We start from the raw sequence: 26,651 nt of genomic DNA on the forward strand, positions 1-26,651 counted from the left end.
GAGATTTCAAAGTCGTGGATAATTCTAGTTTTTTTTTTTTTTTGGCTGGATCAATATTATTCAGTATTTTTCTTGTCAGAAACTGCTAAGAATTGCAGTGTGGCTCTTTAATACCTGATAAAATAGCTCGTCTTGCAACTTCAAGGTAGTGTCTGACTTACATAATCCAGAACACTTGAAGGAGAAATAGTAGGAAATTTTGTTTGAAAGGTAAATTACTAGTGATCTTAGTGTTCCATATCTGTTAAATTCATTTTAGGGGCACAGATAGGGAGTTAGTGAATATCTGTACATCCAGTTTCATTATTTAGCATAAAATGATTTTTGAATGTGTGTTGTTACATTTTAAGATGTTCATGGTTACTTAAAAAAATCAAAAGACTGTCAGCGTTTCACTCAAAGTATCAATATAGTCAAATTTATTTTGTTTTACACATTGAGTCTAAACTAACACTTGTCTGTAAGCCTTCAGTATAATAAGATTAAAGCTTGTTCTGGAGTATAGGCAAATTAATATATCCATCTTTTATTTCAGAGGTAGTTAATGGATGGAATTTATCAACCAAAAGTAATTTAAAAAATAACATTAGAAATCAGCACATTGCTCCAGAGCTAATAGCTAATAGTATGAAAAAAAGTTGAAATTGCTGTATGTGGGTATTGATGCCCTAGAAAATGAGCATTTCAGAGGTGGCGTACACAGCGCAACTAAGCCCATGTGCCCCAACTTTTGAGCTTATGCTCTAGAACCTGGGAGCTGAAACTGCTGAACCCATGTGCTGCATCTGCTGAAGCTTGAATGCGCTAAGGCCTATGCCCTGGGACAAGAAAAGGCTCTATGGTGAGAAACCCGTATACCATGAGTAGAGAGTAGCCTCTGCTCTCTGCTGCTAGAGAGAGAGCCCGAAGCCTGTACAGCAGTGAAGACCCAGCACGGCCAAAAATAAATAAATAAATAAACAATGAAACAAAAGACGGCTTAGTGAAATTGGCAGCTTTTATGTGACTGTTCATTACTATTTGGAAGATGCTGGTATCTGATGCTTACTATTGAACACATTGTGGTAATTGATTTTGTCAGGGCCATGCTGTTCCTGAGATCTTTACTATCATTCCTTTAAACAGTGTAGCATAATATCTTATAAATACTCTTTATGTTTTTTTTTTCCTGAAGAAATGTTAAAAAACAAACGTTCAGAGATATATCTGTCTCATCAAATTGAATTGTTAGAATGAATTTAGCCAGTTTCAGACACTGAATGAACTCAGATATGCAAAGGATGCTCTTGCTTGGAATCTTCCCTGGGGTGTTAATGAGATGATGATATTAAATTAATTTCAACAGTTGCTTGCTCATACATCAAACTTGATACTTTTCCCCTTTTCTTTTTTAAGATCATGTTTGCCTACAACGTTGTTCATTCTGGGATATGGTAATTTATTTTTGAATGACAAATTAGTTACATTTTCATTGTCAGGTTATAAGTATAAAGGAGACTAAGATCTGACACTTTAAATATGTGTTAAGATATTATGAAGCAAAATGGGTAACATCCTTCTTATTGTAGAATTGACTCTTACCCTGTGGCACGCGCAGCACCAGGGAATCAGGTGTGTTTAGGCTTTCTCTGGCATCTGAGTGTGGCACACAGGGGCAGTAATAGTGTATGTATTTGTAAAATTTTACACAACTGGACAAGCCCCAAACTGAATTTACATGAAAACAAAGTGGAACTATAACTGGCCTAATTAACCCACATATGTAAGTTCAGATATAGCACAGAGATGGGGAAGAGTTTTTCCAATGTCTTCTGAAAACAGGTTAACTTGTGTGCATGAGTTAATGCATTTGGTGGTTATAATTTTATATATAATACATTTAAGTATATATAAGTCATGAATCTCCAGAGAAACACCACCAATAGGAAGGAGATGTGTGTGTGTGTATAAGTCAGTATATGCATGCACATGTACATACATATGTATACATACAAACATCTGTATTTGTACATACTGTTTCTTTTTTTTTTTTTAGTTTTGGTTGTGCTAGGGCTTCCTTGCTGCGTGGGGGCTTTCTCTAGTTGCAGCAAGCAGGGGCTGCTCTTCGTTGTGGTGTGTGGGCTTTTCATTGTGGTGTTTTCTCTTGTGAAGCCCTGGCTCCGGGGTGTGTGGGCTTCAGTAGTTGCGGCTCCTGGATTCTAGAGTGTATGGGCTTCAGCAGTTGTGGCTGCTGCTGCTAAGTCACTTCAGTCATGTCCGACTCTGTGCGACCCCATAGACGGCAGCCCACCAGGCTCCCCCGTCCCTGGGATTCTCCAGGCAAGAACACCGTTCTTCAGCAGTTGTGGCACACGGGCTTAGTTGCTCCATGGCATGTGAAATCTAACCGAGCCAGGGATTGGATCTGGGTCCCCTGCATTGGTAGGCAGATTCTTAACCACTGGACCACCAGGGAAGTCCCTTATATTGCAGGTTAGAGTTTTAAATTCCCCTATATCTTTTCACTATAGGCTAATACAAACGTATATGAGCACATGATTGGTATTGTATACAGGGGAAAATGGAATAAAAATCCAGCACTCTCAATTTTTCTGTTCTTTTTTAAAATTGAACAACCAATGAAGATAAGCAGTGTTATGATCTCAAAGAGTTGTTTGAAGATTAAATGAGGTATCCTGTAAAGTATCTGCAGAGCTTGGGATGATAAGTTTTGTTTATTGTATTTTTAGTGATTGGTGTATAGGTTAAGGCTAAGTACATTCTAAGAGTGCATCGGAAACGTAATTTCTTGTTTTGATACCAGTGTTCATTGAAATGGAACCATATTTCTAGAAAAATCTTTAAAGGAGGTCATATTCTTACAGATTTCATACCTAGGACTTTGTCTAACTATTGATGATGATTTACTGATCAACTCTGGGATTTTGCTCAGAAATGAAATGTAATCTTTGATTCGTAAGGCTTTTCCATTTTGTTTGGAATTCTGTTTTTTTGGTAAGTATATTTTTAAGTTACAAAAGCATTCTTATTTTAATAATAATAAAAAAGATTAGGATGGCTCCTTTTAAAGTTGACCACATAATTGCCAAATGTATTTTGTGCTTTTCTTTGTTGATACAGTTCTGCACTGAGTGTTCTGTAGCTTGTCAATATTGACCTTGATATTAATAGTCTTGGGAGTATCATGATAGCAGAAGGAACTTGGTAAAGATCTGTTATTAGGGGCCTCACATGGGTACTTCTGTGCTAGGTGAATGGCAAAAAGAGATTAACTGTTTATACCTGTCAGTCTTCCAGGAAATGAGTAGATTGGAGTCCATTAACCTGAGTTTCCTTTAGCATATGGAAGATGAATTTAGGGTCCGTTTCCTAGTAACCTACTGAGGAGCTTAAGGGCTATATCGAAAGTAGCTGGTGATACTCAATTTCTTATTTGAACAAGGTATTTTTAAAAAGCCTTTGCTGTTTGTTGCCTTTTAAGCATCTTTTAGATGATATTATATTTTATCGAGTTATCTGTTTTGTGTTCATTTCTTCTTGTGGAGAATAACAGTGGATACAGTTGACCCAAACTCAGATGCTTAAGGTGAACTTAAAGTGTAAAGTCATTATTCTTAGGTAAATTGAAGTAACATCTGGGATATTATAGTACAAGGTATGACATGATAAGCCAGAAGTCATATATAGTACATAAGCAAGGAAGGGCAAGTACATCCACTGGGATGGGAATGAAGAAGTCAAAACTGGAAAAGTTTTGGTGGTATTAGTGCTCTTCACCAAGTAGTCCTGGAAGGCTAGCAGTAGCCCCTGACTCTTTTTTTTTTTAATATTTATTTTTATTTATTTATTTGGCTGCACAGGGTCTTTTGTGGCATGTGGGATCTAGTTCACCCACCAGGGATCAAACCAAGGGCCTCAGCATTGAGAGCTCAGAGTCAGCCACTGGACCACTAGGGGAGTCCCATAGCCCCTGACTCTTGAGGGAGACCCGCTGCGTGCAGGCACTGAGCCAGCCCTTGATGTTCTTCATCCTCACAGTCACTCTGTGAAGTAGGTACTAGGTTATTGCAGGTCTCGCTATGACCCACCTAGACAGCATATTAAAAAGCAGAGGCATTACTTTGCCAACAAGGGTCCGTCTAGTCAAGGCTATGGTAGTCACATATAGATGTGAGAGTTGGACAATAAAGGAAGCCGAGTGCTGAAGAATAGATGCTATTGAACGGTGGTGTTGGAGGAGACTCTTGAGAGTCCCTTGGACTGCAAGGAGATCCAACTAGTCCCTTCTAAAGGAAATCAGTCCTGAATATTCATTGGAAGGACTGATGCTGAAGCTGAAACTCCAAAGCTTTGGCCACCTGATGCGAAGAGCTGACTCATTTGAAAACACCCTGATGCTGGGAAAGATTGAAGGCGGGAGGAGAAGGGGACGACAGAGGATGAGATGGTCGGATGGCATCACTGACTCGATGGACATGAGTTTGAGCAAGCTCGGGAAGTTGGTGATGGACAGGGAAGCCTGGCGTGCTGCAGTCCATGGGTTGCAGAGTCGGACACGACTGAGCGACTGAACTGATCTGAGTCCCAGCTCCAACACCCATGGGGCAGACTGTTTCAGAATTCATGATTTTTAGAAATGTAACCCAATGTGTATATTATGTACTCCTCCTCTCACCAGTTTTTGGACAAGTACCCCATAATTGAATGCATGGCAATTTCTGCAGTGAAAGAAAAATTCATGCATAAATGGAATAATGACTATAAATAGCCCATGTCACATCAGGTCAGATTTTGCTATAAAAGCTAAATAGGTGAATTTTATAGTATGTGAATTATGTGTCAGTAAAGAAAAAGAGTAGTTTGTAATCAGAGAACTTTCATCCAGCGTCTTGTACTTGGCACATTAATCTGAATCTCTTAGGCTTTGCACATTTTTCAGTTTGTATAATATATACTGAATTAATTCAGTTACAGTGTCCTAGCTGGTCTAGGAAATAAACATGCATCAGAACAGCAGATACTAGCTTGTATGTGTTAGTCACTCAGTCATGTCCTGCTCTTTGCAACCCTGTGGGCTGTAGCCTGCCAGGCTCCTCTATCCATGGAATTCTCTAGGCAAGAATATTGGAGTGAGTTGCTGTTTCATTGTAACCCATACTTGTGGAAGGATTTGTCATTTATAAAACTATTTTCACATATCTTATCTTTTTTGAGCCTTACTCCAGTCCTGTGATTTAAGTAGAACAGAATTAACTGGTTTCTCATTTGTTTTCCAAAGCCTTTTCATACCTTTTACTGTGATAACTTTCTGCACAGCTGTATTATCTGTTTACCTGTTGTTCATGAAGCCTTATGTATCTGTTCCATTGGCTAGCAGGACCTCAGTAAGTGCTTTGTTACTGAAATCGCTTATTCCCATTTTTCTAGTTGAGGAAATCAAGACTCTGAAGGTTGAGGGGACATGCTCATATTCCCGCAGTGGGTAGAAGCATAGCTGTGGGGTAGAGCCTAAGGGTGATGGAATCTTTCCTTTTTTCCTCGCTTGACCACCTACAAGAAAGAAGGTGACTGTGAGCCATGAGGGAAGCTCTCTATCACAGGATTTCTGAGGCTTGGCTATGAAGGCAATGAGTCATGAATGGAGTCTGGAATACAGGTAGTGAAGGGGGCATTTTTTGTCTGGCTCTTGATTTTAAATAAGAGAATAATTTAATGTTTTATGGTTAAGCATGGTACTTCCCCAGTGGCTCAGCTGGTAAAGAGCCTGCCTGCCAATGTAGGAGATGCAAGAGACATGGGTTTGATCCTTGGGTCAGGAGGATTGCCCTGGAGGAGGAAATGGCAACCCACTCTAGCATTCTTGCCTGGAAAATCTCATAGGCAGATGAGCTTGCCAGGCTGTAGTCCATGATGTTGCAAAGAGTAGGACACGACTGAGCGACCGAACACACACCTACACATACCCACCCACTGGCAAATAGGCATCGCATTTTATTTAGCTTGCTATTCTTGCCAGATTCTCAAAACAGCCTTGTATGTGCCTGGGAATAATAAGTATGGAGTTTCATTATTTCTCTTTTGCTAATGCATGCTCAGAGTAAGACAGATGGGAGCTATCCACCAGGATATAGAAAGCCTAATTATTAAAAATGCAGTTTAATGTCCTACTGTGTTTTTGAAGATAGGGCATTCCAGGTAAAAACAGAATATCATGGGCAGAGGCACTGAGTGCACAAAGAATGGCCTGGTTGAGTTCTGTTAAGTAGTTTGGAGTGACACAGTGCATGGCACACCGACGACTCATCATGAAGAATTACTCAGAGAGTGACTGACTGAACAGACAGATGAACAAGTGTGCTGGATTGCAGGATGTGTGCAGAATGAGATAAGAGATACATAGACTTGGCCATGAGAATCTCTCATGTCATATGGTAAGATTTTTAAAGTCCATAGTGCTTTGAAAAATCTAAACAAGGGAATGAAATGCCCAGACCTATATCTTTTAAAATTTGAGTATTTTTATTGTTTCCTAAATCATCTTTCCATAGTCCTTTTATAAGGCAAATACATAGTCATACAGTTCAGTCTGTGATTCAGAGGTTGTATTAGCAAATCATTTAATCTGTGGGCCTGCTTCCTCACCTGTTAATGAGGCGATTAGATTTGGGAACGCTCCTTCCACCATACAGAGCATCTATGATTTTAAGTAAATGAACAGATGTTAATGCTTTTCTTGGGGCTCCAGAGCTGAGTCCCTTCTGTTGGATTCTGTGTCCTGGCTCTCTGAGCATCACTCTGGCCTGTCATGGAGTTTAAATGACTGAGATGCTCTGTGGATGCTCAGATGTTCCTGGGATACTTCCAGTTTTGTGGGTGATGGTAACATCTGTGTGCTCTTCCTTTGTTGTTTGGGTCATGCTCTCACTAGTATACCACCGTTTGTATTTATTTGGCTCCTTTGATTTCTGGGGTAGTGAAGGAAAATATCCTGTGGTTTTATAACTGAAGTAGAATAAATGATGTTATCTAGTTGATAACTAGGGAGAAAACTACTCTTTGGAGGTAGTTGGAGGAAAAGGGTTTAATAATTTCTTGAGATATCAATGTTATATGCTTGTTTTTAAAAATTCTTTTTTAAAAAAATACTTATTTGACTACATTGGCTCTTGGTTGCAGCACACACAGCCTTAATTGCTCCACGGCATGTGGGATCTTAGTTCCCTGACTAGGGATCTTACCTGAGTCCCCTGCATTGCAAGGCAGATTCTTAACCACTAGACCCTCAGGAAACTCCCTCAATGTTATATTTTTAAATCTGTGGCTTAAGGAGATTTGCTTTTAATTTAAGTAATTATTTTTTTAGGAATTAGGTAATTTTTTTTTTCTGTTTGAATCCAGTGTAATTCTCACAGGAATGGCACCCTTGGCAGATTTCTTACGTTAATATGTAGAGAATTGTCAGATAGATGCAAAGGATAACTGAACACTGGGTAAGAGTGGGTTAAAGGATGCGAAATCATCCAACAGAGGATGGCTGGTTGGATGATAGAGATGTGGGATTGTGTGCGGATGTATTATTCCCTGTGGTGGTCTGCAAGTGTGTGTGGGAGGCATTTGTTCTCATTTCCTGTTTCATCACACCCTGCCACCTGCTGAGTGGCTATACAAAGTAACAGTGCTTTTCAAGATTGATGTTTAGGAAAACGTGCTTTATATGTCAGGAAGCTGATATTGTTGTTGTTTCACAAAAGGCTGATCCAGGAAATGTCTTTCAAGGCTCTAAATTTGAAAGTTGTGTGTGTGTGTGTGTGTGTGTGTGTGTGTTGTCAAGTTAGGGAATTGGTGATTGATGCAGGAAGAGACATAATGAGAAACTTGGAATTGTGTGTGCATAGATGTTTTGTCTACATGTGGGTGGAGGAAAATGCTTTATCCTGTGTTCTGTAGCTGTTACCCTGTGGGGTTTCTCACTTGAAAATTGAAACTGTATCCAGATATAGCTGTAATTTAAAATAATAAAGAGGAAGTCTGTGTTTTTCTTTCTCTGGACACTAGGAAGACTGAGACTAAAATTGTGATGCTGTTTGAGGTATGTATGTAGACCCTGTGCAATCCATAGTCATTATTCATAGATTTGGTATTTGCAAATTCCCCTCCTCACTAAACTTTATTGGTAATGCAGAAGTCCCTACTCAAGGTTCCTTTGCAGTTATTTGGAACATGTTCAGAGAGGTGAGGAGTGTTGCCTGACACCCAGGTTCTCAGCTGACATTGGAGAAGGGGATGCCCCACCCTCTCATTTCAGCTTTCATACGGTGAACATTTAGTGCCACATTTTTCTCATTTTGGTGCTTTTTCTTGGTGACTTTACTACCTAAAATGGTCCTCAAGTGTCTAGTGTTTCTAAGTACAAGAAGGCTTTTTTTGTACTTCAGGGAGAAGGCAATGGCAACCCACTCCAGTACTCTTGTCTGGAAAATCCCATGGACGGAGGGGCCTGGTAGGCTGCAGTCCATGGGGTCGCTAGGAGTCGGACATGACTGAGCGACTTCACTTTCACTTTTCACTTTCATGCATTGGAGAAGGAAGTGGCAACCCACTCCAGTGTTCTTGCCTGGAGAATCCCAGGGACGGAGAGCCTGGTGGGCTGCCGTCTATGGGGTCGCACAGAGTCGGACATGACTGAAGCGACTTAGCAGCAGCAGGTGTGAGTTATAGTGCTGTTGGCCAAGGGTTCAGTGTTAATGAACCTAAAATATATGTTAAATAAAGTGCCCCCAAACAGAAATTCACATGAAACAAGGTTATGTATTAATATGTTGACAGAATATGATCAGATGTTTGCAAGAATCTAATTCTATATTTCCCCTGGGAGCAATGCTTCTGTATTTGCTAATTTAGTGTTCATGCAACTTTATAGAACATAACTACCAGAATAATGAGAATTGATCGTATTTGAAGTAAGCTTACTGGCCCTACTTATGGTTCAGATGCCTGGGTGAACATGCGAACTTTTTTTAATTGAAGTATAGTAAATTTACTTTATTGTGTCAGTTTTAGGTATACAGCAAAGTATGTGTGTGTATCCTTTTCAGATGCTTTTCCATTATGGTTTATTACCAAGATATTGAAGATAGTTTCCTGTGCTGTATGGTAGGTCCTTGTTGTTTATTTCATATATAGTGATTTGTATCTGCTCATCCCAAACTCCTAATTTATCTCTCCTCCCTTCCCTCTTTGGTAACCATAGTTTGTTTTCCGTGTCTGAGAGTCTATTTCTGTTTTTTAAACAAGTTCATTTGTATCATGTCTTTTAGATTCAGCATATAAATGATATCAAATGATATTTTCGTTTCTATCTGACTGACTTCGCTTAGTGTAATAGTGTCTGGGTCCATCCACGTTACTGAAAATGGCATTATTCCATTCTTTTTGTGGCCGGGTAGTATTCCATTCTGTATATGTGCCACGTCTTCTCTATCCATTCCTCTGTCGATGGACATCTAGGCTGCTTCGTGTCTTGACTACTGTCAGTAGTGCTGCTGCGAACATTGGGGTACACATAACTTTTCGAATTAGAGTTTTCATTTTTCCTTAGATATGTGCCCAGGAGTAGGACTGCTGGATCACACAGTAGACCTATTTTTAGTTTTCTAAGGAAATTCTGAACTGTTCTTCATTTTGGCTGCACAATTACATTCCCAACAGTGTAAGAGGATTAGAACATGGGGAATTTTTATGCTTTTTGAAAGAGAAAAAGAAAAAAGTCTCTTGAGAATTAAAAAAAGACTAATTTGGAGCTTAGAACAAGTAATAATACATAGGTAAAGTTTGACTTTCTGAGGTCTCTTATTTGGGGGCACCATTTGTGATAATGTGACCTTGGTGAGCTTCTGATGTAGATAAACTCTTGCTGTGACACATTCCAGAGAGTGTGAGACTTGGCAACATTTAATTCAAGTGATCCTTGCAAACTCTGCAGACAGCTCTTTGAATATCCTGGACCCCAAAAGTTCTGACTGATTGTGTCTACATTTCTGCTTCATTAGAGGTACTGAGTTGACTGTCATGGAGCCCTTCATTCCACTGGTTTTCAAACACCATTATTCCTTTTACAGATTCCTTCCTTTTGGGTATGGGCCTTCCAGAGTGAATCTCTAACCTGAATCTGGGAAATGGTGGGAGAGAGTTTCCCCACAGTACTATTATTAACAGAGTTGTGAATGAACGTGCTTGGGTGTGGTGAATGGATGACTCTTGGGTCCTCTAGGTTAGAGGACAGATCATTGCAGCATCAGTGCCTGGTGTTTTCCTTTAATAGCATTAAGACTGAAGTTTCGGTTTTCAAATTCACCTTGACATTTAATGTCCTTCCTCTTCATTTGATCTCATTTACTGTTGTCTGAAGAGTAATTCCTTAAACCAATCTTTCGATAAGATACAGATGAGAAGTTAAAAGAAAAAGGAAGTACTAGGTAGGCAGTGCCAGACTAAAAATACTGTTTATATAGTTTAATCTAGAAAATGTTCTTTTACTATACGATAAAGGCAGTGCCAAAGAATGCTCAAACTATCGTGCAGTTGCACTCATCTCACACTCTAGCAAAGTAATGCTCAAAATTCTCCAAGCCAGGCTTCAGCAATACGTGAACCGTGAACTTCCAGATGTTCAAGCTAGATTTAGAAAAGGCAGAGGTACCAGAAATCAAATTGCCAACATCCGTTGGATCATCGAAAAAGCAAGAGAGTGCCAGAAAAACATCTACTACTGCTTTATTGACTACACCAAAGCTTTTGACTGTGTGGATCACCACAAACTCTGGAAAATTCTTAAAGATATGGGAATACCAGACTACCTGATCTGCCTCATGAGAAATCTGTATGCAGGTTAGGAAGCAACAGTCAGAACTGGACATGGAACAACAGACTGGTTCCAAATCAGGAAAGGAGTATGTTAAGGCTGTATATTGTCACCCTGCTTATTTAACTTATATGCAGAGTACATCATGAGAAACGCTGGGCTGGATGAAGCACAAGCTGGAATCAAGATTGCCGGGGAAAATATCAATAACCTCAGGTATGCAGATAACACCACCCTTATGGCAGAAAGCAAAGAAGAACTAGAGTCTCTTGATGAAAGTGAAAGAGGAGAGTGAAAAAGGTGGCTTAAAGCTCAACATTCAGAAAACTAAGATCATGGCATCTGGTCCCATCACTTCATGGCAAACAGATGGGGAAACAATGGAAACAGTGAAAGACTCTATTTTGGAGGGCTCCAAAATCACTGCAGATGGTGACTGCAGCCATGAAATTAAAAGACGCTTGCTCCTTGGAAGAAAAGTTATGACCAACCTAGACTAAAAAGCAGAGACATTACTTTACCGACAAAGGTCTGTCTAGTCAAAGCTATGGTTTTTCCAGTAGTCATGTATGCATGTGAGAGTTGGACCATAAAGAAAGCTGAGTGCTGAAGAATTGATGCTTTTGAACTGTGGTGTTGGAGAAGACTCTTGAGAGTCCCTTTGATTGCAAGGAGATCCAACCAGTCCATGCTAAAGGAAATTAGTCCTGAATATTCATTGGAAGGACTGATGTTGAAGCTGAAACTCTAATACTTTGGCCACCTGATGCAAAGAACTGACTCACTGAAAAAGACCCTGATGCTGGGAAAGATTGAAGAGGGGAGGAGAAGGGGACGACAGAGGATGAGATGGTTGGATGGCATCAGCGACTCAATGGGCATGAGTTTGAGCAAATTCCAGGTGATAGTGAAGGATAGGGAAGCCTGGCATGCTTCAGTCCATGGGGTCACAGAGTCGAACATGGCTGAGCGAATGAACTGAACTGATTGAATGGGAACCCAGAAGAGACACACCCATTTGATATGAATCAAATATCTAGGAATCAGACTTTTGCCTAAGTGGGATATATGCCAAATGTTCAACCATGTTTTGCTTTGTAAAGTTTTTTTTTTTTTTTTTTCATAAAAATTGTTTAATACAAGTAAGCTTCCAAAACCTTTTTGAAATGATACATATTATGGGCTGCATATTTGTACTCTCAGACTTCATATGTTCTAGCCCTACCCCCAACATCATGGTACAGTAAGCCCCCTACATACGAACGAGTTCTGTTCTGAGAGTGCATTCAAAGTCCAGTTTGTTTGTTAAATCCAACAAAGTTAGCCTAGGTACCCACCCAACTAACACAGTTGGCTATATAGTACTGTACTATAATAGGTTTATAATACTTTTCACACAAATCATACATAAAAAACAAACAAAAAATAAAGCATTTTTGATTTACAGTATAATACCTTGAAAAGTACGGTAGTACAGTGCAACAGCTGGCATACAGGGGCTGGCATTGAGTGAACAGGCAAGGACAGTTACTGGCTGGAGGAAGGAGAGGAGGTGGGAGATGGTAGAGCCCAAGGAGTGTCAGCAGTAGGAGACCCAGGGCAAGCTGCAATTCCATTCAATCCTGATGTTGATCGCACAGGTTCTGGTTCCTTGCTGGATTCAATTCTGTCTACCCTCTTGAAGAGGAGGCTGAGTACTTACCTAAAGAAGAGCTGAACACAGAACACATTTCCCATCTACTCCAGAGAATTTTGATACTCTGTAAGTTAGAAAAAATGATATTTTTCACTCTGACCTGTTGGTTTTATAGTTTTAATTGGTAATCTTATTGGAATCTATAAGAAAAATATCCTGAGAGTTTTTTTACTCAGTGCTGTAAGAATTAAAGATGAAACTACCTAAATACCAGGTAACTGAATAGCAGTAGTTGAAACCTCTTTTACTTATCTACTTTTGGAAATATGCAGAATAGCAGATATATACAGATAACATATAGACTAGCCTTTATCTCACTGAGTTTTAAAAAGAAAACTTATTTCCTCCCAAATTCAAACACAACCTCAGTCCCACTTGAGTCTAAAAGAAATGTGATGAAACAAAATTTATTCACTGCTTATAATTTTCTTGTGTAATGGAAAATATTTTCCAAAACAGGTTATTAAGATTATAGCTATGTTTGAGCAAGAATGAAGTGAAGTTGCATAAGTTAAGAAATGAACTCTCAGGTTATCTTAAAGCTTTACCCAGTGTTTGAGTCCATGACAAGCATGAGTTCTAACTGGCTATCTGGACCTATGGTTTCTAAACTTTTTGGATCAGTCGTCACTGGTAGTAAAATATTTCTTGGTATACCCCTGTAATGTATGTATACTAATTTATTTATAAGTGATACACATGTAGGCTATAGTAATATATTATGTACATTACAAATACCATAAATAGGAAGTTTAGTGAGACAAAACCAAGTAGAGAGTTTTGAGTTTCTAATATTTTCTTCCCACACATTCCAGTGGACCATCTTGTTTGCTCATTTGGGATAGTGATGATCTGGCCTCCCCTCTCTTTCTTCAGAAGTAGGCAATTTATCACTTTTAGAGTTTGCCATTTCAGGTGTGGTAATTTGTATAGTACATTGGAGTGAATAGCTACAAGCATTTCACAGAGAAAACTCTTGTATCCTTGGAAAGTTTTTTAAAATTTCATCACCTTCCAGAAGGAATATGAGTCAGTTGTAGTGAGGTGGATAAACCAAGAGCCCATTATGCAGAGTGAAGTAAATCAGAAAGAGAAAACCAAGTTTTATCGCATATATATAGAAACTAGAAAAATGGTACTAATGAGCCTATTTGCAGGGAAGGAATGGAGACACAGATGTAGAGAATGGGTTTTTGGACACAGCACGGGGAGGAGAGGGTGGAATGAATGAGAAAGTAGCATTATTGTACACTATCATGTGTGAAATAGATAGCTAGTGGGAAGCTACTCTGTAGCACAGGGAGCCCAGCCTGGCACTCTTGACGACCTAGAGGGGTGGATACGGGGAGGGGAGGGACACTCGAGGGAAGGGTTATCCATATAATTATGACTGATTCATGTTGTCATCCGGCAGAAACCCAACACGTTGTAAAGCAGTTTTTCTGCAATTAAAAAGTAAATGAAAAAAATGCATAAAAAATTAAAAAATTTCATTTCCTGTCAAACAAATCCTCAGATTCTGGGTGCTTAAGATGTTTTGGCTCATGACTCAGCTGTCTCCTGCGTGGAGAGGAAGGGTAAGAGATAGTACAGTAAGTTTCCTAATCTCCTGGCGCACTGGGGACCTATGAAATCCGTGGATTCAGCATCGTGTTGTCTGGCCAGTTTCTGTCAGTGCTTCTGCAGCTGTCATAAAAACTTCTTTCTGTCATTTTACCAGGTCTTACAGATATTATATGGAGAAAGAAATGGCAACCCACTCCAGTATTCTTGCCTAGAGAATCCCCTGGACAGAGGAACCTTGCAGGCTGCAGTCCATGGGGTCACAAGAGTCGGACACGACTGAGTGACTTTGACTTGACTACAGATATTAGAAAGCGAGAACTAACTTTGCTGGGCAAGTTGTTTCCAACAGTGTAAATATGCCTCCACAGGGGTAAAGAAGGATGGAAATGGAGACTCTGTCCACCCTTTGAAAGGTTCTCTGCTTACCAGACATTTTTGTGATTGTTAGGCACGCTTCATATTAATGCTTTCCGCTCCCTTTCCTTTGCCTTTATCTCTGAGTAGGGAAGGACATTTTGTCTGAGCTTTCTCATTTTTATTTCTTAGCAGTAAGGACTGAAAGGATGCAGTCATGGGGTTCTTGATGTCAAATGAGAAACACTTCTGTAGTTATATTTTATTCTATTAACATGTCCGTTGCTCACCAGCCTTTGTCATCTTTGTCTAGCAGCCTGGGAAGATGATGGAACCAAACTGGTGGTTGGGTTGGTAAGACAGGAGGGGTTATTAACCCCTTTTCTCTCTTCCTTTGTTCTGCAGTGGCTGAGTACCAGCCTTCATGCATCAGCAGGCCTTAACTTCAGGACCATTGTAGAACTTGAGGATGAAACAGTATCTGGACCATATTAATACTACGTCTAATACTATATCAGAGAAAGTCTGCTGCCCTTGTTTCCCTTGCTTTTCTGCATCACAGTCATCAACTCATCCTGTGAACGGCCTCTTTAATGTTAGAGGTTTGACCACTGGTTATTGAAGGCTGGATATGAATTTTGACAGAAATCACTTTCCATTCAAAGCTTTTGTGGACAAACAAAAACATTATTTTTCTCCGAGACTCCAGTTTGTCTCCCTTAGCCCAGACTCCACCCGCCGTCTAATGCCTGTCATAAATATTTAAACACAAAAGTATTTTAACTTCATGCGCAACTAGTTAGAGGAGGGCCTGTTGATTTTGTTACCTGGTGACTGACCTTTTCACTGCAGTTTCCTGAAGTTACCTGAAAGACCAGGCTTGTGCTTCTGAGTTCATTTTGATAGTTGGTGTAAATAAGAGGGTCTCTGGAGATCAGTTAGGGTTGCTTCTTTCTAATTTAGAGAGAGCAGAACAAAGGACCTAAAAAAGGCAACCAGTCTCAAACCCAATTTGCCCCTCCATTTCTGCTTTTATTGGAAAGCAAGTGTACTTGCTGGAAGTTTGGGGGGAGTAGGGATTCCTTTGAAGTGCCTGTGATCCTGGAGATAATACAGTTGAGTCTTTTTGAACAGGAGAGACTCATGGTTGCGGACAGTGCTCATTATTTGCAAGAATTTCTTTTCCCTCCCTTTTTCCTGTTCTATCAAGTCTTTTCTCAGTGCTGTTGTTCGTGCTGACTGGTTCTTACCAGCTTTCTCTCTCATCTCTTTGGAGTTTACTTGTTTGGGGTAATAAAGTTCTCTCAAAATTTATTCAACTCTGGTGTTATTTTTTTTCTTAACCTTTGAAAGTCGTGCTTTGCTTTTTGTGTGTGTGTGTGTTTTAGTGTACTTTTCCCCTTGATATTTTAGATACAGATAAAGTTATGAAAAATACTAGTTCAGCAAGATTATTCTTAACAGGACTTTATCATATTGGTTGTTTATTTTTGACTAGTTATGGATCCTATGAATTTCTGCATCTGCAGATAAGGTGTTAACTGGAAGGATAGGTATCACACTGGAATGTTAATTGCTTTTTAAAATGCACTTAAATCTAAAGGCTCAAGTAATGAGATAAGATCCTCAAATCCCCAAATCTGGAGTCCAGGTGAGAAAATGAATCCTAATAGATGGAGTAATTTTAACTAATTTTCATGTTGTGGTTAAAGGCAACATTGTGAGATTAAAGGGATCATGATATATAATTAATGCAAAAACTATAAGACAGAATCTTTACTGACCTATAAGGAATATTGAAATGAATAAAAATTTTAATCTGTGTCCCATTCTCTGGGGGAGAAAATACTCTAATATTAGACCACTGGTCTGATTATTTTTAGAGAGAACGATCTCTAGAATACAGAAGGGCAGTTTGCCATAATTTGAGAGAACTCTTGCCCAAGAATGTTTAGCTCCCGTTTGCTCCAGTTCTCTGCTTACCAAGCAATTCTACAATCTCTAATATGGTCTTCTGTGAGGACTTGCCCTGTGCAGCTATCTGTTCCTATTGTTTTGACAAAAACAGCTTTTATCAAAAATGAACATGTGGTTGTTTGTGAATACATCAGTTTGGTTGAGTTTGGTTGGCCCAAGTCAGTTCCCAAGAGCTTAATCAGCCTTTCATGCACTGATAAAAATTAAATTTCTGAGTTTGAAAAGCTGAAAATGAGATAATTGTGCATAAAATAACTAACCAACCAATGTTACCAATTTTTATAATAGAGTCAGTACAATTCTACTGAATGGACACATAAATGTATTTATTATTGTAGGCATAATGAAGGGATATCTTATTGCATAATGACAGTGCTATAAAAATGTAAAAAAAAAATATTATTGGCTGTTCCCCCCTCCCACAGATGATATTTAAGATACCAGGAGAGTTTCTACAATTTCTAGGCAATATCCTTTATCTTTGGTTATTTATTTCCAGAGAGCATTACACTGATCAGTGATGAAATATACATGGGTACAACTCATTTCAGCTTGTAGCTCATGAAAGGACCAGATTGGATGGGGCGTATCCCTGGAGTTCTCACAGGCTCAGCTCCCCTTTCTCCATCCTCAGTGTTTTGTCCTGGCTCTCCTTATGGAAGTCAAGGCTTCCCTGTTCCCTCCCTTAACTTCTCAGACTTCAGCATTGGGATTTAGAACCATTGAGAGAACACCCAGTTATACTAAGTGCTAGGTGAGTTGAGTCAGACCTTTAGAGGATCAGAGAGTTTATTGCTTCCAGTTTGTTCTTTCCAGACCCAGTAGCTGCTGTTAAGTCACTTCAGTCATGTCCGACTCTGTGTGACCCCATAGACGGCAGCCCACCAGGCTCTCCCATCCCTGGGATTCTCCAGGCAAGAACACTGGAGTGGTTGCCATTTCCTTCTCCAATGTATGAAAGTGAAAAGTGAAAGTGAAGTCACTCAGTCGTGTCCAACCCTCAGCAACCTCACGGACTGCAGCCTTCCAGGCTCCTCCACCCATGGGATTTTCCAGGCAAGAGTACTGGAGTGGGGTGCCATTGCCTTCTCTGATGTTAAATCTTAACTGTTATAGTTTGATGCTAGTTTTTTAAAAAATATTATGTTAAGTAGAAAAATGCATATTGCTAGACTTTTATTTTATATATGTTGTTAGATTGGTAAGATTTTATTTTTTAGTTTTTATTTTTCAACACAAACCACTTTGGGACTTAAAAAACCGGTCTTAAGACAACTTTTCGTAGTACTAATGTTTTAAGTTTTTAGTATTTTTGAATGAAAGCTACCTTTGAAAAACTATGACAAAGTTCATTTGGCTTCTGAAATGAGCCCTTTAAATGAAATTTAGTAATGTTCTTTTTAATAGACTTTATTTTTCGAGTAGTTTTAATGGCAAAATTGAGTATAGAGACTTCCCATGGAATTGCAGAGTCGGACACGACTGAGTGACCGAACTGAATTGAACTGAACTTCCTCCCTTCATTCATACACACAGCTTCTCCCGCAGTCAACATCCTAAACCAGAGTGGTGCATTTGTTACAGTCAGTGGGACAATAGTGACCCATAAGTATCCCCCCAAATCGATAGTTTATGCTAGATTCACTCTGGGTGGTGTACATTCTGTGGCTTTGGACAGTGTTAAATGACATGTGACCACTATTGCAGCATCAAAGAGCCATGGTGTTGATGAGATTATAGCACGAATGCTTTTTGATTACATAGGCTTACCTCGGAGATATTGCCAGTTTGGTTTCAAACCATTACAGTAAAGTAAGTGTCACATTAAATGAGTCACACACATTCTTTGTTTGCCCAGTGCATATAAAAGTTATGTTTACACTACATTGTAGCCTGTTAAGTATGCAACAGCATTATGTTTAAAAGAATGTACATACTGGGGACTTCCCTGGCAGCGCAGTGGTTAAGAATCTGTGCTTCCACTGTAGAGAGCATGGTTTCAATCCCTCAGTTCAGTTCAGTTCAGTTACTCAGTTGTGTCCAACTCTTTGCGACCCTATAGACTGTAGCATGCCAGGCTTCCCTGTCCATCACCAACTTCCATAGCTTGCGCAAACTCATGTCCATTGAATTGGTGATGCCATCCAACCATCTCATCCCCTGTCATCCCCTTCTCCTCCTGCCTTCAATCTTTCCCAGCATCAGGGTCTTTTCCAGTGAATCAGTTCTTCCCATCAGGTGGCCAAAGTACTGGAGCTTCAGCTTCAGCATCAGTCCTTCCAGTGAATCATTTCTTCCCATCAGGTGGCCAAAGTACTGGAGCTTCAGCTTCAGCATCAGTCCTTCCAGTGAATATTCAGAACTGATTTTCTTTAGGATTGACTGGCTTGATCTTGCAGTCCAAGGTATTCTTAAGTCTTCTCCAACACCACAGTTCAAAAGCATCAATTCTTCAGTGCTAGGTTTCTTATGGTCCAGCTCTCACATCCATACATGACCACTGGAAAAACCATAGCTTTGACTAGATGGACCTTTGTTGGAAAAGTAATGTCTCTGTTTTTTAATATGCTGTCCAGGTTTGTCATAGCTTTTCTCCCAAGGAGCAAGAGTCTTTTGGGGATTTAAGATACCACATGCTGTGTGGTTCAGCAAAAAAAAAAAAAAGTGAAAATAAATACTTAAAATGTTTTTTTTAATATACATGCCTTAATTTAAAAATCCTTTATTGCTAAATATTGGTAATCATCCTGTGAGCCTTCAGCAAGCAGTCACATCAAAGGTCTCAAATATAGTAACAAATATAGTAATAATGAAGGAATTTAACATCTTGCTGCTACTACTACTACTACTAAGTCACTTCATTCGTTTCCGACTCTGTGCGACCCCATGGACTGCAGCCCACCAGGCTTCTCCGTCCATGGGATTCTCCAGGCAAGAACACTGGAGTGGGTTGCCATGGCCTTCTCCAATGCATGAAAGTGGAAAGTGAAAGTGAAGTCGCTCAGTCGTGTCCGACTCTTAGCGACCCCATGGACTGCAATCTACCAGGCTCCTCCATCCATGGGATTTTTCGGGCAACAGTACTGGAGTGGGGTGCCATTGACATCTTGCTAGAATTACCAAAATGTGACACAGAGACACAGAGTGAGCAAATGCTATTGGAAAAAAGCTGCCCATAGACTTGCTGGATGTAGGGTTGCCACAGACCTTCAACTGGCTTGGCAGTGTCTGCAAAGCATGATGAGGTGAACAACAATAAGACAAGATATGCCTCGTTATTAGTATTGATGATGAAAATGTTTGTGGCATTTTAGGCATGTGCCTGGATCTCTCAAGATGGTTTAAGTTGGGGGTTTATTAGGATCAGTGCCAACCATTTCCTGGTGCTGGGAACTGAAGCGAGGGTTGTGACTTTGGACAGCATTCTTTGGAGTCAGGGTAGTTTCACGGTGAGGTTCCTCCAGCTCAAGCCTTGTGGACAGTGTCTCATATGGTCTGTTAGTGACACAGTGGAGCAAGGACTCTTGAGCCCTAGCACGGCTCAAGGCAAGTTAAGTTGAGTGCCCGTGGTCCTGCTGTCTGTGCTGCTGACTCTTCCAGCAGTTTTGGCCTTCAAGTGACTTGTGCAGGTGGGAAGACTTTGGAAGAAGCAAGGAAAGGTGATGATTTGTTGAAGTAATGCAAGACGAGTAAGAGAAAAACAGATTTTTTCCTTGTGGTAGACCATACTAGTGTGCCTGTTCTGACATTCTTCCATGTATTAGTGCTGATGGTGATTGATCTGCCTGTAAAGTTGGTTTTCTTTTTTATAAAGAGGTGTTTTTAAAATATGTATGTATTTATCTGACCGTGTCACGTCTTAACTTGTGGCATGTGGGCTCTTGGTTGCAGTACGCAGCCTCGCGAGTTGTGGCGTGCAGGCTGAGTTGCTGTGTGGCATGTGGGATCTTTCATTCTCTGACCAGGGGTCGAACCCACGTCCCCTACGTTGGAAGGCGATTCTTAACCACTGGGCCACCAGGGAAGTCCTCAAGCTGTTTTTCCTTTTTAAAGTAAGGATAAAATGGGGAAGGGATGGAAGAGTTTCAAGCAGGGCATCCTTCCACCTGGGTAACTTTTATCTGTGATATGGAAACAGAATAAGACCAGGGTGAGTGGCCAGCCTGCCAGCCCACACGCTGCCTGGCTTGTGCTGCTATCTTCTAGGACTGGCACTCTTGTATGGGTACTGCTCTGTTACATTTATACAGAATCCCCTTTGAGTTACTGTCTAGTTTCTTTTGAGTCACAGCATGCAGTCTACCATATGAGTATGTGTGAAAGGCAGCCCAGATAGTAGGCTATTTCTCCTTTTCCCTTTTAGAAGATGTTAAAAACTAAGTTTTTGCCAATTTGACTATATAAAAATTTTAAAGGATTAGAGGTGAAATAATCAGCTATCTATTTAAAATATTTAATTTATTAACTTAACATTTTAAATAATATATTTATAAATTAATATTCTTTTCCACAATTTCACATCTATGGAATGATTTTATTCCAGTTCTTTGCATACATCTCTGACATCAGTGACTGTTAAAGTCCCTTTTTAGCCATCAGCACAGTTTTACAGATGTATTCATTTTCATGAATAAATTATTTATGATACAGTACTTTTACATTTGTATAAGATTGTTAACATTGGAAATTTTTTCTGAAGTCATATGTACTGATTGATATAATATTAGTATATATATTTCTCCGCTTCTCTTTTTGGTTTGTATTTGTGTTCTTCATAGTATAACCATTTACTCTCCTTCCTAATAAAGTATTCTTTAAAAGGTTTATTATTTATAGTATTCAACACTTAATTTTAAAGCCATACTTCTCAGGGGAAATGACATAAATCTGAGTTAATTTCTTGCCTCTTATAAAACAAAACAACAAAAACCTTCTATTATGTGTCCTATGTAAGCATCCAGAACTTGTGTTATTTGAGGTCATTTCAGACTAATTTGATTTCCTCACAGTAATTTGTGGTCTAAAATGAAATAATTGGGAAGGTTTGTAAGAACTGAAATACAAAGCAGTTCTGCCTTTTCTGAAAGGATAATTTAGGGGGAAATTCCTTTATTATACTCAGGCATATATGGTATTTAAAATCAGTCTGTGTCCCTATCTGTGCCTGTATTCATATAAATTCTCTGTGGGTTTCTTACAATGCTCTCTTTTTTATTCTGGCATTAAGAGTGACAATGCCAGGCATTCTACTCAAGTGAGGGTTCTTAAAACTCCTATACTAAAACATCAGGAGAAGAACCGAAAGAAAATGCTTTTGAGAGTATAGATTATGTTGGTCTATTGTGTCAAAGCGTCCCACTTGTATTTTATCAAGTTATTCAGAAGAAGAAACCTAAATTTGTCCATAACTGCTTTATATAAGTTTGTGAAGTCGTCCATTTGAAGTCAGTTTGCCCTGCATACGCTTTTGCTAAAACTTAGCACATCCTTCTCTGGGTTGCACTTGGATTTGTGGTTCCACTAGATTGTAAACTTTTTGAGGGCAGAGAGCATATCCATCCTTACATTCTGTTACTTTAGGCAGCTAGTATGTGCTTAGAAGTTAGAAAGTGGGGGCCACTGAAAGAAGTTTGTAAACATGGTTTATCAATTCTAAAGACAACAAAACTGGTTAAAAACTGCTTTATGCTCATGCTCTCCTTTTTCTCTTGTTTTCTACCACGTGACCCGTTTCCCATTCTGATATTCCTTCTGTTAATAGTTTTCATAATAAATGTTTTCTCTTTGGACTTTTAAGAACTTGGAGTGTTTGACCCTTAGCATGTTTCCACTTATCTGGTGTTTTAGGAAAGCTCTAAAAAGGATTAGAAACAGCACTAAATAGAAGCAGGCAAATTAAAAATGTAATGCCTGTTGTTTGTTTAAAAATGTGCAGACAGGCCTGTTTTATGCTAGATCCCACATCTGTATTATAGGGTGAACTTGAAATTACTTTGCTGTGGAAAGAAGGAAAACAGGGAGATACATCTGGAGAAGTCTCCCTTGACTTGTCAGGGTGGAATCACTGAGCAGTAATGTGCTGTGGAAAGAAGGAAAACAGGGAGATCTATCTGGAGAAGGCTCCCTTGACTTATCCGGGTGGAATCACTGAGCAGTAATGTGCTACATGGCTGCATTGCAATTCTAATCCGCCTACATGCGTAAGTCAATGGGGTCTTTGTTCCACATTTGTGGAAGAATGCATGAGCCAAGTCTTGGTGGGAGTTCAGTTTAGTTCCACTGTTTTGTAGATTGGGCTAATTTTCAAAGGGATCCAGGCATTTACTTTTGCAAGTGAGAGAAACAAGGGCAGAAAATCCATTCTTGGTACTGAAGAAATTATTCTAAAACATTGTGTCATTTGCCCCTTGTGGACAGGGTGTTTGATTATTTGTTTACAGCCTGGAGATTGAACCTCTTCATCTTTTGTGGACCTAGAAATGGAGAGTTATTTTTTCCTCATTCAAGGATGGAAGCAACTATTTGAGAGCCCTTTGTTAAGTCATTAGAAAAGTTTTAACCTTAAAAATGGAACCTTAATTTCTGTTATCCTTTGCAGATTATTCAGTATAAACTCACCTGGGACTATAGGATTAAACAGAGCACAGAATATTGGCAAAAGTATGGTATAGGTTCAGAGAATTACTTAATGTCTTTAAAGAACTGAGGTGAGTTGGAAACCAGCTGCTATTCATGTTTCTGACGTCATTTGTCCTTGTGAAATCAGTTCCTATGGTATTTTAACATTCTCTAGAATGTTGCTATAAGCAAAGAAAGTATTCAAAAGATCTGTGAGGCAGGCATCTTTAGAAATGTGGATTTCTAAGCACATGGACTGTAGAATCAAGCTTTTCGGATCTGAATGTTAAATTCATCCTGTTGAACCCTTATTTTATGGATGAGCAAATAGATGTGTGATTGCTCCTACTCCCCAGTACAGTACTTCTCTAATGTTACATTTAATTATTTGTGTCTTCCCTTATTTATCATATGGAATTCCTTTAGGGAAAGGACTGAGTCTTATTCCATCCTTGCCTAACAGACTGCCTAGCAGAAAGTTTTAGCATATCTTTGCAAAATGAATGAATCTGTGAATGAATGAACCAAACAACAAGCCAGGCTTACCTGAGTCACTGATTTCTCCTGTTGGCTTGCTGCTTATTTCATAAGTCAGACATTTCTCTCCCTTTAAAAGGCAATGACAAAAACATCCCTCAAAGTAAAGGGATAGCAGGGGACAAGACAAGAGTCCTGTCCTCAAAAGCTTACTCTCTTGTGTGTGTGCGTGTGTGTGTCTATTGGGGGGCATATAAAGAAGATGTGCAAAAAATAAATGAGACAATTCCAGGTACTGATAACCCAATGAGAAAAGTGCCTTGAACATGAGACAAGGAGAAGTGAGTTTCCCAATAAATATCCAGATGTCTTCTCTTTAGTATAGTCTAACCCCCAGCACTGGGCATGAGTCCATCTACCCACAGAGAGGAAATCCTTGCTGCTACCCTGAAGGCTTGTCACAGACTTGGGGCTAAAGGAGTTCTTCTGGAACCAGAGCTGCTAAAAAGAACCACTTTGGAGGGATCAGTTCAAGAAGGGTTGGTGGCTTCTGGTCTTCTTAGGGATACCATGTTGCTGAATGGAATTTTGCCCTTTAGCTTTAGGAAAAGGTTTTTTTTTTAAATCATGTTAAAAGCTGCCATATACAAAAACTTTTAAAATATTGTTCAGTTTTTTAAGTAATTGGAAGGTCTTGAAAGTTTATCATCTTAAACTGTACGTCAGTATCTAGAGAACATTTCATTGTGGAATTCTGACCTGTTACGTTCAGGAGATGAGTCAGCCTATAGTGGACAAATACTTAACTGAGCAACTGTTTTGTGCCGAGGACAGTGACCAAGAGATTATAGAATAGTGTTTTCCAAGTAGGTTACAACTTCCTCATGTCATAAAATGAATTTTGTGAGCTGTGACTAGCATTTTTTTTAATAAACAAATGAAATAGGGTATGGAAGAGAATATCAGATTGCATGATAGGTAGTATTTCATTTTTTTAAAATCAGACTTGAGTTTCAGTGTCTGTCTGTGTGTGTATGTTGAGAGTTGCAGTATAAAATGCCTTTATTCTTACTATATGTCCTGGTCAGAAAAACTTGAAAAGTACTATTGTAGAGGATATCCAAAAAGTATAGGTAGATTACTTCCTTTTGAATAAGTTATACTCTGAAACTAATATCTTTTGGAAATCAACTATACTTAATTTAAAAAAGGAGTTAAACTTCTCATAGCGGGAAAGAAACTTATGCGAAGGGGTGAAAACCCAAGTTCTGAATTACGTGATTTGGAGTAAGAACTGTGTGTTCCCATAAGTAAGATAACACACATTGGAGACAGTGCCACTTGAGCTAAACCTAGGAAGAAAGGTAGGATTCAGTAGGAGTGAAGGCTTTGAATGGCTTTGAAGTGAGCATTGGTATGTATATAAAAGAGACGGCAAGACTGGAGTCTTACATTAGAGAGTTTTAGGATATAGTTCGAAGGTGTAAAATGAAGCCCAAGTCTTCAGGCTTATGGGTGCCTTGCAATAACACGCCTAAGGAGTTTGCACTGGATTAGGTACCTTGCACAGATTCATAAATTGGGTAGCAATATGATGTAGGGTGGATTTGTAGAATATTTTCCAGCTCCTTCCGGACTCCTCTTCTTTAGTTGTGGATCTCCTGAGGGAATTTTCTTCTAGGTGGGTGTTGGGTACCAAGTTTCTGGCAGCAGATCAAAGAGAGCTGGGAAGGACTTTGGCAGTTCTCCAGTATGTAAATAGAAGGTAGAACAGGTCCCATTGTGATGCATGGGGAATCCTCCCATGGATGAGAACTCAGCACTGTCTGTTTGAAATATGGTGAAGGATGGGTTAGAAGAACGTTTCTTCTGATATCACTGCTAAATATTTGCTCTTAATATAGAAGGAAAAGCAGATAAAGAAGGCTCGTGTTTTTGAAGTACAGGGAATCTGACCGACCTACCTGAAGCATTCTGTGTAAATAATTTGTCACATGATCTTGTCTTCCCCTCACTGAATGTGGTGTATACATAATGTATAAAACAATTTCAGGAGTGATCTTGAAAAGTTTCTCCTCCCTGAAAAGTGATATTGCAACTCTCACTGCTTTCCTATTGAAGAGAAATGTAAAATGAAGCTTCTGAAAGTATAATGTATGTTAAAAGGAAGGTGATTTAACTAGAAAAAAGAATATTTATATGTGACTGTTTTATCTGTAACAGTAACTACACCAATAATTTTGATTGACTTCTGGCTGAAAGTTTTGATACTTGTTGTGGTAGATTATCAAATGTTCTAAATTGAGGCTATGTTTGAGAGTAGTCAGTGTTTAAATCATTAGAAAAAATAAGCCGGCACTTGTATTTGGGAGCTCATGGTTGTTCACAGATAATCAAGGGAGACTGCGAGATTGCATACATCTTAGGTATGTGGTGGAGGGCACAGGGTAATCAGAAACGCAATAGCAAGTCCAAGCACCACCCATGAGAGATGAAGGGATGTGAAGAACACAGACTTTGGTCTCTAAAAGACAGTGTGTAGAGTATGCATTTCCATTCCTCTGCACAGAGGGGGGGATGAATGAAAAATGAAGAAGGGGCGCATTCGTTTACCCTTATCTTATGAAGGCATCTGCTCACAATCAGTCGCTTGTGGAAGAGAGTGCCAGCTGGCAGAGCATTCTCATGATGTAAATTGTCCATCCGCTCAGAAGAGCAGAAGTACAAGGAGGCCTGTGTGAAGGACTGAATTCCTACCCAGAGGACAAGGGAGGGAGGAGCTCGCAGAGATCTACGTGGGATTGACTTGCCTTTTCCACTTTATTTGCAGTTTTCAGCATCATTTTTTCCTGCCATCCCAGTGGTTGCTGTGGAGTTTGCTCATCAGTTTTCCTCCTTTGACTGCTTTTGCTTATTAAGTCTCCACGTGGGGTGGATCTGAGAGGGGGCATCACTAGAAACACGGTGCTACTTTTCCCAGCAGTGCTGTTTTTCTTGTCTTTCTGCTTGACTGGTTCGTTTTTGTGGGCTAACATTATTACAGATTTGATTTTTGAAATGCATTAACTCTTCATTTCTTCTTCCTTTAATTGCTGATCTTTT

The 26,651-nt window shown here is 39.5% G+C and overlaps 1 protein-coding gene across 1 annotated transcript in view; it reads left to right on the top strand.

The window, feature by feature from the left end:
- LAMC1 (laminin subunit gamma 1) overlaps positions 1-26,651 on the top strand; it is a 121,463-nt gene that overhangs the window by 33,316 nt on the left and 61,496 nt on the right. The gene's annotated exons all lie outside the window — the stretch shown is intronic.

Source organism: Bos indicus x Bos taurus, chromosome 16, assembly GCF_003369695.1.
Source record: "Bos indicus x Bos taurus breed Angus x Brahman F1 hybrid chromosome 16, Bos_hybrid_MaternalHap_v2.0, whole genome shotgun sequence".
In the NCBI taxonomy this organism is placed as follows: Eukaryota; Metazoa; Chordata; class Mammalia; order Artiodactyla; family Bovidae; genus Bos; species Bos indicus x Bos taurus.